Genomic DNA, 17,097 nt, shown 5'->3' with positions numbered 1-17,097 from the left:
GCTTTAAGGGGGATAAAGATGCCATTTTTTTATTTGTTTGCATTTGCATCTTCCAATGTTCTTGTGCTTTCTGGTTGAAACCGATACAGTTCTGACTGTACTGTAGCCTTGTTGTTCCCTGATGTTTCTCTGGTGTTTAAAATGTACATGTGGCTGATTAAAGAAATAATCATGAACAAGCAAGACCGGTGGGGACTTCCCACTTGAAAGTAACTAAAAGCTTAGTCAGCTGCCAGACAGAGAAAAAGTTTTCTTCTCTGATTAGATTTTACACTGCTCTCATAGTAGTTCTGTGGCAGGAAGTCTACTGCGTGGAATTATGGATTCATATGGACCAGGTAGCACAACAGTAGATTCTATGTATTTCGATAGATAACCTCCTGCAAACTTTACACTCTGTCACCGACTTTGACTGGGCAGAAAAGCACTTTTTACCTCAGAGAGTCAGATGGGTGTTTCTGTTTTCTGTTTGCCCTGACACTGTTGCTAATGCCCTTGTCAATTTAAACAGTGGGGTTAAATAGCTGTCCTCATACCTATCGTGTTTTAACAAGATAAAACTGAAAAACTGAAATGGCCGCATTTTTGCCTGCTAGTCTTAAACCCATTCTCAGTTAATAATTTAGCATATGATAGTGCACAGCAAACCTTCGCATTGTGCCCCAAAAGAGTTTTGAACGTATTTTCTCCCCAAAGTTCTCAATGGAGTAGCTTCCTTGTCTTCTGAGGCCATGCGGCCAGACTCCCGTCCCCTCAGGGTGATGTCTGCTGAGTTCTTCCTTCTCTAGCCCAACAGAATGCCACAGAATAAGCTGCTCTCCAGCACTATGATTTTACTCTTTTCATGCACTGATTGTAGCAATTGTGAATTCCTCACTACCTTCAGCACTCATTTTGCAGTTTTGTCTTGAAATATTTTTCCCCCATCAGCAGTTTCTCTGCTGCACAGTAATGTCCTTGGATATGGCTGGATGGAGCCCATTCCAATCTGTGATGCTTAAAGGAGAATTAGCCTTAGTGTACAGACAGATCAGAGCAAAAAAATAAATAAACCATACTTCTGTAGTAATTAAACATTTTAGAGCTTGTTGATAAAATATTAGAAATTAACATCCATTAACACGATCATACACATGCACATACTGTATGTACAGCTTTGCAAAAATATTCACCTGCTTCCAGTGATGTCCCATTTTGTTGAATAGTAAATAATGGATACATATTTTTTACAATGAATATTTTTAATGAAAACATGCATGCGAACTGACCACTCTATGTTTAGTTTAGACCTAAAAAAGACCATACGCACTGGCCAAGTATCTGACCAGCATGTGAGAGAGCAAAGAGAAACAGACCATGACAAAGCACAAGCTCAGTGACCACAGCCTGGCCATAGAAACTGGGTGACAAAGACAGACCTGGCTGCCCAGAGAGGACAGGTTCAGTGATCACAGCCTGGACGTACAAACTAGACACAGACAGATCTGACTGCCCAGAGAGGACAGGTTCAGTGACCACAGCCTGGACATAGAAACTGTGTGACACAGGCAAAACAGCCTGAAAGGACAGGCTGTGTTTCCAGCAGGGAGAAGCAGAGACAGAGATGCACTTTCTGCAGCTCTGCAATAAATACTCCAGGAGTAGACAAACATTCTTCCCTAAAATAATTAATCTAATTCCAGAATTTCATACCTGTCATAATCAGAACCATTTCCACTCCTACTTGGCAGGAGGAAAGGAAACTCAATATAGATAGATCATTTTGATGCTAAATATTTATTAATAATTTGTTTTTTGTAAATGTATGCAATTGTTTTGTTATTGCTTTGGAAATATTGTAGTTCATGTCAATAAGCTTTTTGAATTTGAAGTTAAATGTCATCAACCACTCCAAAGAAAAATTAAAAAAGAAATAGGGGGATATACATCATGGGGTATACTGGGGGCTCCTGGTATGCTGGTCTTGTGTGATAATCACCGCTGAACATTTTGATGTTTCTTTTAGATTTTAGTTGGACAATAAATATAAAACTGATCATTGCAGTGTGTAACATCCACATCCTTCTTATGATTCCTGTAACTTGAGGAATGACTTTTTCACATAAAATATTCAGAAATTGGTGTGTTTTCACATTAAAATGAAACATAAGACATTGTAGAAAAGAAAACATTCCTATAACAACACAGTTTTCTTTCTATAGGACACACAAGGCTGAAATCTAGTAAAATGATCTCAGTCTGCCATTAGCAGCTGCCTGGTAAGGAGTTGGTCTTTCTCATTCTGCAGCAGCCTATGAGATTGACTTTGAGTACACCTCTCAACCGTATGTGTTATTTAAATAAGCAGGTGTACAATAGTCACCCCAGATGTGCAAAACACGTTGACATAAACGTGCAATGACATTTACATAGGAACCAAATAATGTAAAAGTTGTCATGAAAAGAGAAAAGAGGAAGACAGATAATACAGGAGCTGCCTAAGCTTCTTGGCTGCAGTAGATTCTTTGTCTTGTTGCCAGTAGGTGGACTTTCATAACCATATGGGGCTTTGTGTTTCGTCTGTGATTTGTGTGTTTAGGTTCTGATCAAATAAAATCCATCGTATTGTTGATTTAGTTTGAAAAAAAGTAGTAATAGGATGTAATAGGAAACGAAGCTTGTTTGTTTGGATTGAATTGCAATATTCTTAGTTGTAAATGCATATGATGTGCATATAAAGAAAGGCAGTTTTTCCAAAATATTTTTACATAAACTGGGAACATTACTAGCTTTTTATCAGGACCAAACTTCCTACTGACCTGGGGTTCCTTACCTTTCTGTTCCTCTCAGTCCCCGCTCTCACACACACACGCTTTCACATTCACTTTCAGGTCTTCCCCACATCGTTAGGGCTCCTCCAGACCTAATTACTTCACCTCAGAGGGTGGGGGCTGACCTCCTGACCTTCATTAAAAGCAGCTTGCTGCTTGCTCTTTCTGAAGAAAAACCTTCTGTTCAACTGAAAAGGCATTATAGTAAATTTTCTGTTGGTAACCCTAGAAAATACACTTTAAAAAATTGTCATAAACTTAAACTCGAAAGAGTTATACTTTTAATTAATGGCATAATTCAGATAAGTAGTTCGGTTCTTTGCTTGCTTGGTCTCGTGATGGTGGTGGTGTTTATTCAGACCGAGGCAGCAGTGTGGCAGAGAAGTCAGGGTTCTCCAGAGGGCTGTGGCTTCAAATCCTGGATGTGGACACTGGTCTTGTACCCTTGAGCACAGGCACTTCCTTCAGATAGCCCCAGTAAAAGCCCTGCTGTAGAAATGGACCTCCAGGTCATCAATGTAAATGATGATTTGTTCATCAATGTAAATGATGATTTGTTAAGTTTACGTGGTAAAATAGAGAGAAAAAAATCCACTTTTAACATGGATCAAGTCTTTATTATTAGTTACTACATTTCCTGTCATGTGTGGTATTCTGAGGCCATCAGCTCATGTGCTTCTTCTGTAGCTTTATAACCAGGGCTGCAAAGGCTCATTTGAGGCTGTACCAGTCTGCCAGAGGCAGCCAGTTCTGGGCTGGACTGTGGTCTGAATAGAGGAAATAATATTATTAGAGGACAAAAGAAAGACTTAAGATCAGCAAAGGTCCATTTGTTTGGACAAAGCAGAGCGCTAGCATATATGTGGACATGAGCATGAGTGATTTGTACTGATCTCTAAATGGTGACGGTATTCTGCTATCTAGTAATAAAGCGAACTGAAGAAGGTTTTGGAGTGTATTGTTGCTTCTTTATCTGGATGTTTCAACAACCTACATCTGTGAGAGCAAGATGGTGCGTGACTACTTCCCCCCATGTGCCTTCTTAAATAGATTAACTCAAAGCAAGATAAGAGTCGCTAAGAATAGGAAATGGAAAGAAGTTAGCTTTCCCAAGTAGCACTTCAGAACTGAACATTTCAGCCAAATCTTAACCGTGTTTTTCTCTGACTTGTTTTTTAAGTCCTTGATGCTTGTTTGTGCGGATTCTTGCTGCTACTTGCCTGAAGTCATTATCGAATTAAAGCATAAGTCTTTCTTGAGTAATATTTGGCTTGGATTGTGTGAAAACTAAGAAAATTAACTAGGAAAAACATATTTGCTTAGCAGGGGTGTCCACCAAATGTTTGCTTACGTAGGAGGACATGTACTAGCAGACTGTGGAAAATGGGTTGGGGGATTGGTGGAGGGTGTGGTACACTGCAATTTACAATTATGGGGAAAACAATCTGTATCAGTAGGTTGGCAACACCTACATAGAAACAAATGTGGGCAGCTCTCCTCTGTGTAAGCCAAAGAAGAATCCTGTTTTCCTGTTGTGGCCTTACTTCTCTTGATGGTCCAGTGGAATATGCTTGATTTGCCAGACAGTTAAATCCATGTCTGTTTGAGCCCAGGTCTGACTCAGTTATTCAGACACACGCCGCCTCTGCACTGATTCTCTGTTTTTGTCTTTGTGTACGTTGTTTCTCCACAAAGGCTTAGCTAAAGTGGCTTGCTGGTTTATTGTTCCATGTGTCACAGAAAACCTCATTTCTCACATCTGTTATTAGCCAGGGGGCTCACTGTAACTGTGACAGAATGGAAAGCGCTTAAATTTGTTTGCTTCCTACTGTGACAGCTCTGTACCCACAAGAAGGGAACTTGTCACACTCCTACTTTTTTTACTTCAAATGTCCGTGCTATTCTGATTACAATTAAACTTAAAAGACCTAAAATACAAACTTCATAAAAATGAGAACTATGTGCCTACTTGGCCTCACATTCACACTGCTCCGTTACTGTGTCTTTTGTAATGAAGCGGAAACAAAAGTAAGACCTTCACCTGCTGATGTTGAAATTTCTGTGCTGCTAGGTCCAGTGACATTTTGGTTGATCCTCCTGTATTTAGTGAAGTGGTTTTGTTTCCATTTGAGCTTGACTTGCACCAAAAGTCAATCCCACCAAGTCTTGTACTGCCGCCTTGGACTGCCACCCTTGCACCTCCTAGCCCAGAGCTTGGTGCTTCAGTTTTGAACATTAAGTATTATTTGTATTAGTGATTGCCATATGTTTTGAGATGGCCAATGACCTTGTGCAAAAATAAATAATACATGTATTGGGCCCTACTTAATTTGCAGTATGGCTGAAAAGGCCAATCTGACCATTTTAGGTTTCTACTGCAGGTTCTGCTGGGTCTGGTGCCCCTGATATTGCAGTTTCTCATGTCTTGATGTTTACTTCACTGCACCATCACCTGCTGGGAATCACAGCGTATCCTGGCTGTCCTTCTCAACCTCCTTCGGAAGCTGGAACAAAAAGGTTCACGTCTTGGCTCTCTCACGTGACTCAACCAGTAAGGGTCCTTGCACACGGGTTCGAGGCTGGGTCGTGTCACTAGCTGCTGGTGACAGAGATTCCCGAAGCAACAGAGCACAGCTGGCTGGGTGCCACTGTGGGTGGAGTGGAACTTGTTGGTCAGGGATCTCTCGTTTCGACACAGTGCCCCCTGTGGCTTCTTGGGTGCTTGCAGGTATGCAGTACTGCCTGCGGTCTGGGGGTGTGTTGGCTGTCATGTGCTGGCAGACAAGTGGCCAGACTGTGGGTGGTTTAGAGGAGTTGGCACACGCTTCCTCATTTACTTCTTGTGAGATCATAGGATTCATAGCAAACGGAGACTTGAAAAACACATTTGTCTATGCCCAATTGGGTGGATAAAACAAAGGTAACTCGCAACTATAAAATGTCAAGTTTTTCATAGTCATGTTGTCCATAAACAGGTTCACATCTCCATCTCCCTTCTGAACTACTGCTATGTTAATATACAGTACTACTATAAATGGACTACTGCTGGTGTATTTGTGCTGTATCACTACCATCTGGTACCTTTTTGTACCATCTGATAATATCCACATAATATCCACATATGGGACAAATCTTCTAAAGAACAAAATTGTAAAAAAAAAAAACTTAAATTAATTTGCAGACTATTTCCTCTGTCTTGCATTTAAACCTGGGCTGATATTAAAAGTAAAATATTTTTAAATATATTTTTTAATTCACAGCACTGAGAGTCAAGAAATGTGCCTTATTCTGAACCCGTTGCAAAGCTGTCAAGTGCAGGAACACTGTTGGGGAAAACTGTACTGTATAATCATGTTTTAAGGGATTATTATCTGAAAAAACAAATCCCAGGCACAGGTCCCAGACAGCTGATAATGGCTACCAATGATTTTTAATTTAGTATAGATAGTTACGGAGAATAACTTCAGGTTAAGGTGCAGAATAACACTACAGTTTTTATCTGTATTGCATTTTAATACAATTAATTTAGTCCAATGGTTCCCAACCCTAATCCTGGAGGTGCCTGTTGGTTTTCATTCCAGCTGGGCTCTCCATCTAAAGTGCTGATTCATGATGTAATCAATTTGCTTGCTTATGTAGACTTCTAACTAGTTTCTTTCTTTCAGTCTTGTGTAAAAATACTTCCAGGGTATTGTTTTCAACAACTTTCTCACAATTTACAGAACTTTACTCTGACCAACTTTCTGGCCACTATTTCTGACTAAAAAGCTCTTAGTAGATCAGGTTTTGATGAGCAGACACAGGTTGTAATGACTCTGTATCAGACACTGGCACAGTGAGTGGTTTTTCCTTCTGCATAGGGGTCCTCAGCTTGAATTTCAGTGTGCGTGGAATGAACTGAATATGGGATAGATACAACAGCTGAAGGATCTCTTTTGAGAACTCGTCGTACACCATGACCTTCTGGTGTGTGAACCCTATTTGCCACAGTATGAAGCAGATGATGGCTGCCTTAGAAGAAGAAATCAGCACCACGCTCAAACATAAGATGTCTGATCTGTCTAACAGTCCCTGGAGTAGTCCGGTCATGTTGATACTCAAAAAGGGTGAGAAGGTCAGATTTTGTGTGGACTTTCACAAAGTGAACGTCCTCACCAAGAGCACCACTGGTGTACTTGCTGTCAAGATCCATGACTTCACCAGAACTTTCCAAGGCCAGACAGCTGTATCTGAGCATGGCACTGGGGCAGTACTGCTCTAGGAGTGGGGAGGGCAAGAACATTATTCTTCTTCCTCTGCAGAAAGTTACTGCCATGGGAGACTCACTGTTCGACTCCGGAACAGGGGTGCCTAACTGCACGTGTTATTCATTTCAGTTGTGTGTTAGCTGTTATTGTGATTTGTATTTCTTGCCTGTTCTGCCACAGTGTTGTCTTTGCCTCCTGTCTGTTCTACCATTTTCTATGGAGTTGCAGACCCTGACTCACCTCTGGTTTAAAAGGAATCTTACCTGTCCATCAAGAGGAGCTGGGGGGTGGAGATTGGGGTGATAGTCGCGGTGTAGCATTCAAGCTTCTCTGAGTCTCTGAAGCCTGCTTATGTTGGTGTGGGTTTGTAGTAGGCCGGCATCTTTAAAATTGTTAGTGGGGAAATTCCCTGGAGAAACTCCAGTGTTTTGTTTTTGATGTATGTTTTATTTTTCTCTCTTGTATTATATCTTGCAATAGAGCATTTCACTAAATAGACACTGTTTCACACTTGATTTTGTGTCCTGCCTGTTTTTCATGACTTCTGCGACCACCCCTGGACTTTCAGCACAGCAGTTTAGTCACGGTCACATTTGCACCTAAAGTGTCTTTTGCCTGATGAACCCACAGCCGGGAACAAAAACAATTTTAATTGTGTGGATGCAGTTAGCAGATTTGAATGCTTCAGTGAACATTTATGTTGATCTTGGTGAGATTAGTGATCTGTCTCCGGGGGAATTCATGACAAGTTTATTGTTTGTGCTGAATAGGACAAACATAAACAAAGACTTTCTCTGTAAATGCAGTTGCTTTTGAATGAGCTTCAGTGATGTTTGGATGAAATGTACACTGTTTCTTGAAAGAAGGAAATTGACCAGGGTTGGTTTTTTCACTGCTCAGCAGATTTGCAAAATCAGATGCTATCAACTGATGACAGGAAAGTTGACAAGATGGGTATAAGAAATTAACTGAAGAATTGAAAGAATATGCTGTATCGAGATGACGAAATTGAACCTCTTTGTGAAAACCTTGTGGAACTCAACAGGGTGTGAAGGATTGTGGATAGAAGGGAGTTAATAGATTGATTGAAAGCTTTGAGCCTTCTTCTATGCGAACAAGGTTCTTCATACATGATCTGTGTGCTCTTCTGTGCAAGCATCCATGCTCAGTCTGGTCTCCCCAGGTCTACTCTCATATATGGGTTGCTAAGGAATCCTAGTGGAACACGTGAGTGAAAATAGAGGGCACCCAGGCAAATACAGCTGTTTGAACTTTTTAACTCAGACGTGGTTCACAAAACATGACATTCTAAAGGTTTTTTAAAGCCGTTGTAGCTTTTTTTAATTAAGAGGAGATACATATTTTCACTGATAATTAACTTATCTAAAAGCAGGAACTGTGATGTACGTCAGCTGGTTAAGTGAAATGAAAGCATGTTAGATCGTACATTAGATTCCATTGAAAATTCCATTTGTGGTTCAGGAGTAAGTGAACTGAAATTAAGGGTTAGGAAGGGTGATTCAGAGGTGAAATGGAGTGGTAGATTTTCCCAATGTGCACGTCAGACTTCAAGTTCTAAAATTTCCTCAGAGAAGGTTGTCAAGTAAGTTTTTTGTTCCTCATTTTTATGCTTGAGGTATTACTTTGCATATGACATTGTACAGTATGTTATCGTACAATAGTATACACATAGTATATATTTTTTTGCCGTGACATAATGGATGATGCCATCTGAAGTTGTAGCAGTTTTTGAGCCCTGGCAGTCTTTTCACCTCTTTTTGGTGACCATATCATGTCAAGTGACAGACATTACCCTTTCATATAATGAACATGCTTGTGTTACTACCAGCTGTATGGTCTGGAGGCTGGTTTAAATCACCACCTTTATGCAGGAAGTGAAGACTATTTTCACATCTACTCCTGTCTTGGTCAGGAAACCCAGTTTGGGTCCTGTAATTATCTCAAAGCACCAAAAGCCTTCTTTGTCTTTGTGTGATATGCACTTTGCTGACTTTGTGACTTAGACTGTTGTAAGATTCATTCAGTCTATTTCTTTTTCTTTTTCATAGAGTTGGTTCTCACTCTTTTAGATTTTAAAAATACCTAGCCGGTGTATGCTAATCAACACACCTGACACCTGAAGTCTGTCCTCTGTGAAGAATGTCCTTGCTTCAATAAGGCATATAGCAGTCCAAGTGTAATAGATGAGGGAGGAACTCTCTCATTATTTCTGCAATTTTCACGATGATCAGCATTATGTGTTGGGTACCTGCTGTGATATCACCCATCATTGGTTCAGAATTAACGCTTGAAAGGAAAGAGGATCAAATAGATAAGAATTGTGGTCTTAAACTTGTTCTAAAAAATAAGTTACATTTTAGAGAGAACAGATTTCAGGACTTCTGTGCCCTTCGTGCTATAAACCAGTATTGAACCGAAGTCCCTACAAAGTCTTAACTTATAACCTGATCCCCTGAATATCTTTTGAACACCAAAAATAATTGTTTTTTTAAATAAACATAGTCATGCAATAATTTCCTGTCCTCAGCTCTGCACCATGCTGTCTGTTTTCTACTGGCACGTATGCTTCTGGCCACTTTAATACGTTATTAGGCAGAAGTCCAGCAGTCTCCTTGCAGAATGAAGATGGCAAAGTGTAGTGGCCATGTGGCCAGCAGGAGACTCCGTTTAAGCCAGTTGAGCTCAGAAATGGCTCATAAAACATAGCCAGCCAGTCTGACTGACCATGCAGAGAGGAGCCTAAGTACTCACTGACACTGTGCCAGCATCACCCTGGCTCCCCAGAGAGAACAGGAGAGTGCATTATCTGGGGTTGGAGCGAGTGCACTGCTTGATGGGCATTCTCAGCTTATTTCATTCCTTTCTGTAGGTTGCACAGTAACCAGCACTGCTATACTTTCACTTTACTCAAAGACCTGCCAATTCATTGCTTTTCTGCGAAGGAGTTAAACAGTTTGAAATGCATTTTGTTTTCCAGGGGGCACAGGATCATTCACTCAACCTTTCTAACGATTATTAACTTGTTTGTCATTGAAAAGAATCTTGGCCTTTAAGAAGATGTGCAGTCATTGAAAGTTCCCCCCTTGGAAAAAAAATCCTGCTCTCTCTCGGCGGTTGAGAATTCAATTGTTTTTTGTAAAGCCCTCGTGTTTCCACTGGGAAGTTTACTCTTTTTTTTTCTACCCCTGTGTATTTTTTATTCTCAAACTTGAATAATAAATCTTGGTCAATAATTTATGGTTTTATGGTTTTCCATGGTTTAGAATTGTAGATAGAGCATTAGAGTCTAGATTCTCGATATATCACCAGATGTTTACGTTCCCCACATCAAAGTAAAGGACTAAAATAAATCTCTATTTTATTTTCTGGAAATCTCTGAAACTTGCAAGGAAGCTCAAGGGTCTGTTATAACTTTGTTTTCTTAGAAGGGTCCTGTGTGCTGCATGACTACTTTAGATTAAATTTGATTTAAACCAAAACTGCATTACAATGGGTTTACGCTTTTTTCTGTCATTCTTATCTAGATTTTTATGTGGTAGATTTATGAAAGGATAAGATTAATAAGGCTGGCTGAAAACACAGCCTTGCTCCTGCCGTTTCTAAGACTGTTTGCCAAGTTTTGGAGTTCGCCCTTCATTTTTGAAGGGTTTTCTCCCTCCATGTATGTGAGTGTGCTGAGTAGGAGCCTTAGTTAGCATAGTCTGTGTAGGTGGAGGTTTTTCCCGAGTCAGGAATTAAAGTAGAAAATCACAATGTTTAAAACTGAAGAGCTTCACAAATAGTGTTAACATATCATATATGTTTGAAAAGGCCTTTGATGCAGAGACATATCTGTACTTTGTTTTCTTTTGTTTAAAGGCTGAGGAATGTTTTTCCATAATAACAAGTTTTTTTTTCTGTTGGAGTTACAATCAAAGGATAGGTAGATCAATCGGGTGGGTGGGTAGGTGTTTTGGGATTTTTCCTCTTGGGCGCCAACAGCCCCATGGCATCACAGACATACACGTGTTAAGCCCAGCCCTCTGTTGCCTAACCTTGAACTCATCAGCAGTTGTGACCCTTCTGTGCATGAAAAACACGGCTTTACTGTAGCTGTTTTTGAACAAACCTGTGTTGGCTTTTCACATTTTCACATTGAAATGCACAAATGACTATCAAGGCACAAAGAAGGAGGTGTTTCATATATTTGGCAGAAGAACCTGGTGATCCGTGTGTCAGAAATGAGATCTGGGCAAACTTGACTGACCAGGGTTGATCAGGCTCCCTAACGCACACAAACACCACTAGAATTCAATTGCTACAATACAGAATTAGATCTTCTTAAGCATTTTTCCAAAGGGGTTTCTGAAAGCAATTGAATCACTGTGTCTTTCATTTAATTTCAACTCGATTTTCCCAATTAAAATTAATCTTATTACTTACCTACTGTATATCATAATTGTTAAAAAAAAAACATTTAGCACTTGCAGGTCCTAAACACTTTTGAGAGGTGGAGTTCTTTCAAGAAAGTCTTCGTCAGCTTTTTAGGGATTGAGACTCAGGTCAAATGTTCACAATTACAGAGAGTGAAGGTTTAAGTGGATGAGGTATCCCTGTTTAAAAAAAAAGAAAAACCTTGGATGTGTTTGTTAAGAAAGAGTGCTTAGAAAGCAGACAGAAATACTTTGCATGGCTTTTAAGGTGATTTAGGTAACCAGGGTGACACGATTTCCATTCCTCCTTTCATTTATAATTTACTTTCATCAGTGGGGGGCTGCACATTCATGTCTGCACAAAAAGAGACTGTTCGGTGCCTCAGCTGGCGAGGCTGTTGTGAGTTTCCCCTAGAAACTTCAGAAACCAGGGCACTCGGAGCCCTCTGAGGCTTCTCACTACCAGCATTTCTGGGTTGTCTCTCTCTTTCTTGTTTTTGTTTAGGATTACGACCACTCTGGCAAGCCCTCCCCCAAATTTACGAGCCATTATGCACTCTACTGCAAAGCTGATTTGATACGGTTGTGCGGAGTGCCACCTTTCGGAGCCCTGCATGCTAGGTTTGGGCCTTAAAGCGATCTGCCGATGAAGAATGTGAACCAGGGCTCCTGTGGCCTTCAGTTTGAAACATTTCTGTTAGGAGAGGGAATGTGGCAGATGTGTGCTGCTCAGTGATGGAAGCTCTGCTTTGATTTCAGCTGTATTGGTTTTTTAGGTACCCATGTCAGAATGCACAGCATACATCATTAATGCGTAGGATCAGAATTCTCTCTTTTATCCCCAGGATATTTGTTGTTAGCTGTTCGTCCCACCTGACTTAAATTTTCTGGCTTAGTGGTGGTTGTTTTTTTAATAAATAAGGCATCGGCTCTTAACTGGAAATGAAAGATTCTGCCCCTCCCGAGAACGACTTAACTGAGTTTAGTTGAGTTGTGATAAGTGAGTTTTCAGTCTCTGTAGGTCAGCATGCCTTTTTATTAACTATCTTCTTTGTGTAATGTAATCGTCTTAATAGATGCAGAGTAGCGAGCAAATAGGTTTTATCTGTTTAAAATAACTTAATTCTGAGAAGTTTATTCTTAAAGACCCACACAGCGGAGTTCAGCACTTTCCCAGAGTTAGTACTGTTCTGGTAGCGTGCCAGTCTTGGTTATTCCTAATCTAAGGAAGCTTGTTGCCAGAAAGGAGGCTGATACCCCTGGTTCATGGGAGAGCAGGTGTTACTGGCGGACTGGGAAGGAGCACAGAAGAGGGTTGGGAGTGTGCCATACCTGCTGGCTTGCTTGCAGGGAGCCGAGCCAGGCTGAGGGGAGACACCAGACAAAGGACCAAGACACAGCTGTGCCAGGCACTCACATCCAGTGGGGGACCCACTCAGTGTGGGAATAGGAGGATGTCTTGGAAGAAGAGCCTAGTCCAAAAAAAAAAACAAGGGTACGAACAGAGTGCTTCGACGTCTTTCTTTTCTTAAAGAATCGAAATGGCAAAGCTTATGTGTGCAAACAGAGTGGGGACGGAAAAAATGGTTTAACCTGTAATAGCCCTTTTTTACCCCACCAAAAATAAATCAATACAAAATAATGGATAGCTATCAAGGAACCAGACTCACTTAGTTATCTTTTCTCTCAAGGGTTTAATAACAAATAAATCTGGAGACAGAGGCAGGGTATTGAGCAGCCTGTCTGCAGTCCTGTTCAGAGAGTGCTGGTCCCGGTAGGGAGTCTGAGGGACAGCAAGTTCTGTGAAAAACACAAAGAAAATGGGAAAACATGCCAATGACACTTTGTCCAAACTGGAAAAATCCCTTCATTGTGGGAAGGGTTCTGGGTGGACCCGAAAATAAAATGTAACCCTAATATGAGTCTCACCACATAGAATCTTTATAAAAATGACAGATTTTAAATTATTTTGAATTGTTTTCCTTGCTGTTTATGGTAAAAAAAAACTTTGGGCGCTTCACAGATCTGCAATATCCCTGTAAAGACAAGAGTGGGGCCAAGCCATTTTTAGGAAGGGAATGAAGTATAATACGGGTGGACCTGTGCACCTTTCACTGCCTCGGTGGAGTCAGTGCAGTGAGGGCGTGTGGATTGTGAGGATAAATGAATACAGGCTATGGAGTAAATCCCTGGCAAGACACTGGCCAGGCTAGGGTATGGATTTTATAATGAAATCAAATCTACAGAAATAAGATTATAAAATATCATAATGGAATTCTCTAATTGTTCCTCATCTGCTGTTCTAGAAAAATAATGTAAAATCCATCTATTGAGAAAACTGATATAAAAAGGTACTTCAGCCTGAAAATGTTTGTTTATTTATTTAAGGGTTATTGGCTAGTTTTCACTGAGGCTGCTATTACTTTAAGTCTGTGTGCGCATCAGTGGACGCACCAGTCTGTTTGGCTCCCTATTGAACTGACTGGTGCAGCAGAAGAAAAAAACAGTAATCCTGTTGTTCCTCCTGCTATCCCAGGGGAGGGGGTGCCGAGAAATCGCTGGGCCTGTTTGTCCTCCCACTCTCTAACCTGTCACATGAGAAGTAAATTTAGTCTCTGAGTAAATAATAGTTCCCAGCCCCTTTAAACATGTTTCCTAACAAGAAGTGGTGATTTAGTGAGGTGATAAGCTGTTACTAATGGTAGGGTATAATAATTTCCATTTAAGTAGTTTGGTGATCCTGTCCTCCCTCTTTAGACCTGCTCTATTGCTGTTAGCACTTGGCACAGTGCTGCCAGAGGGGCTTTGTTGGCAGGCTTGTATTTAGCAATTTGGGAATATTTCTGTTTTATCGAGCGAGAGGCTTGGTGTGTTTTCGGCAGCGAGAGTGGAAATGAGGGATACTCTGTGTGTGACAAAGGGGGTGGAGCTGGGGGCTGGTTTCCCCTCAGTTAGGAACACAATCAGTTATCCAGAGTTTAATAAGAATAAGAAGTCAGTGGCTTGAAATTTTAAAGCCGCACGTGTTTGGTCAATATGTCATGCAGTGGGCATTAAAAAGCTTCAGAAATCCTTCCTCTGTGCCAGACCTTGTGTCTGTCTCAGTTTATGTTCTGCCGACATTCTCAACGTACTGTGTTACTGTGTAGTACATTACTTAACTGCTGTTTCAGCATCATATGGGTTTGCTGTACAACATATGAAGCTGTAGACATGACCAGTTCAGAGTTGCAAGGGGTTTTGATGATGTAGTGGGTGGCAGTGGTCAGGATGAGTGTCAGAACAGCCTCAGCTGTTATGGAAGTGTGATTCAGTAAAAATGCTGTGGGGTGATGTGTTCAGATATATTTTACCTGTAACCAACTTTTATGATGGTCACAAATGGAGAGGTAACAGAATGCCTCACACAACAAAGGCATATGTTTAATCTTGCTGTTATGCCACTCAGCACAAACAAGCAAGCTGGGTACCAAGTTGTATTAATATTTTAAGTTTTCCAATATTCTGACAAATGTCCGAAATCAACACACCATAAAGTCAGGTGGTGTTATTGAAATGCAGATTTAAATTATCGAAACTCACTGGTCGACAATGATAAGTTTAGTTTAGCTCCTTCCCAAAGAAGTCCCACTTGTTGTAGCCATAAATTGTGGCGTCTGGTCTCTCCTGGCTCTGTTGGGGAAACCAGACTAGAGCAGCTGTAGGAAAACAGTGCTGCAGTAGAATTCTTATCTATTCCCCTTTGGCCAGGCACTTTGCAATGAAGACTTCATTAGGGAAGCTACAGTATCGCTCCGTCCCTGGGCTTTTTTACTTTATGTGCTGTAGATGATTAGTGTTTTTTTTTTTCAGTCTGACATTCTGAAGACCCTCACTTCTTCTTTTTACACTCGTACTGCATTAAGGACAGAAAAGAGCTGATCAGTCGGGCTGTGCTGTGCAGAGTGTGGCTCGTGGCTGCCTGATCGATATCCTGGTGTAACAGTAGAGTCAGACACGTCTGGCTCCAATTTCTGGACACCTGCCTCAGAAGGAACAAGCAGCTGCTTACTGTATGCAGCTCTTCAGCACTTGTTTTAAAAGAGAGAGAAAGAGACTGCTGGCACCATCTGTACACGTCCTTTGTATTCTCCTCTTCATCTTTACACATAGACCGAAGTTCACGTGCTCTGTTTTTGAATGAGTAGGGAACTGCAGATTGGGCTCCTACAGTACTCACACTCTCTTTAGAGCGGAAGAGGTGGTTTATTAAATGTTTTCTTCAGTTAGTCTTACTGCTTGGACTGGCTTTGTTGCTCATTTTGAAGCCTGTCATGTTGGGAGCAGAGTTTCCTCGTTCAGAAAGGGGGGGTGCTACAGGTTTCCCCCGGTAAACTCTGATGGTGGGTTTCTTGTACATGCCAGTGAAAGTGCCAGCACTTTTGTTTAGCAGTTGCAGTCTCTTAGCGCCTACAGAGCTGAAGTGACATTCATTATTGATGGTGGGGTTTAAAGTGTTGCAGTAAGGGGTCGTGGTTACTTGACACTGGGCATTAGGCATTCAATTAAAGCACTTCGCTTTGTAAATGCACTAGACAGTGAGGAAAGTGAAATTCATTCAGCTAAATATAACTGGAAACTAAAGGTAACTAAAACATTATTAAGCTGCATTCGCCGCCTTTGAAAAGAGGCATTAAGCTTTGGAGTTGATGCTAGGGTTTTTTAGGCACTACAGAAACACCTAATTGCAGCAATATCACTGCGTATTGCTTTTGTCTCTCCTTGTGTGTTGTGAAAGAACTCCGGGTGCCGCGTTTCTGAAAAGGAGGCAGAGAGAGACAGCTGCTTGTCTGCTCATTCAGTGCCTCAGTTCCATTAGCCTGCTGTGTTTTTTTTTTATTATTATTATCCTCATCATTGTCACGATCTTCATTTGTCAAATGTTTTATGTGCGCATGCATGTGTGCACGCAGGAGACCCTGGTGGCCACCGGATGCCGGTGTGGAACGCCACTTAAGATGACCGATTCCGGTAATTCCGCTGAGTCGGACAGCCGGTGCTGTTCTGACATGGCTGCGAGCGAGTCAGCTACAGCCGCCACCGTCTGGATGAACACGCTGTTTCTCCCGCTCGCAGAACTCGAGTGCCGGTACTGCGCATCTCGGGACCCCAGGGTCGTTGCCCTCGGCGGCAAATTAAATCTGCACAGACCTTTTCTTCCTCTCTTCCCGTCCCCCCCTCCCAAAATAAATAGGGGAAGGTGTCTTTTGTAGCTGGCGCAGTACACATAAAATGTACCGCGGATGAGAAGCCTGAGATTTGATCGAACACTTGCTAGTAGTGTGGTTACCTAATGGAGCAGCATGTTCAAGCCTGCTCCAGGGTTGGAGCGAACCCTAGTGGTGGAAAAGCGGAAGTGACAACTGTGCGATCACGATGTGCTGCTAATTGTGTGGTCCTCCAAACACACTTCAGTGAACCTTTGCTATGGCCCTTTAGGTATGTTGGTTGAATTCGTTGAGAGCTCCGAAATGCTTTGTTACACAGTAAAAGTTGTGAATATTTGACTTGTCACCGTGAAGAGTGGTGTGGTTATAAAATAATGCTAGTTACTTGAAGAGTTCAACC

At 41.4% G+C, this 17,097-nt stretch overlaps 1 protein-coding gene across 14 annotated transcripts in view; it reads left to right on the top strand.

Moving 5' to 3' along the window:
- The window catches only part of zmiz1a (zinc finger, MIZ-type containing 1a), a 159,308-nt gene that overhangs the window by 126,421 nt on the left and 15,790 nt on the right, over positions 1–17,097 (top strand). The window lies entirely within an intron of this gene.

The sequence above is a fragment of the Lepisosteus platostomus genome, chromosome 6 (assembly GCF_059453375.1).
Source record: "Lepisosteus platostomus isolate fLepPlt1 chromosome 6, fLepPlt1.hap1, whole genome shotgun sequence".
NCBI lineage: Eukaryota > Metazoa > Chordata > Actinopteri > Semionotiformes > Lepisosteidae > Lepisosteus > Lepisosteus platostomus.
This window is presented reverse-complemented; position numbering and strand designations above follow the sequence as displayed.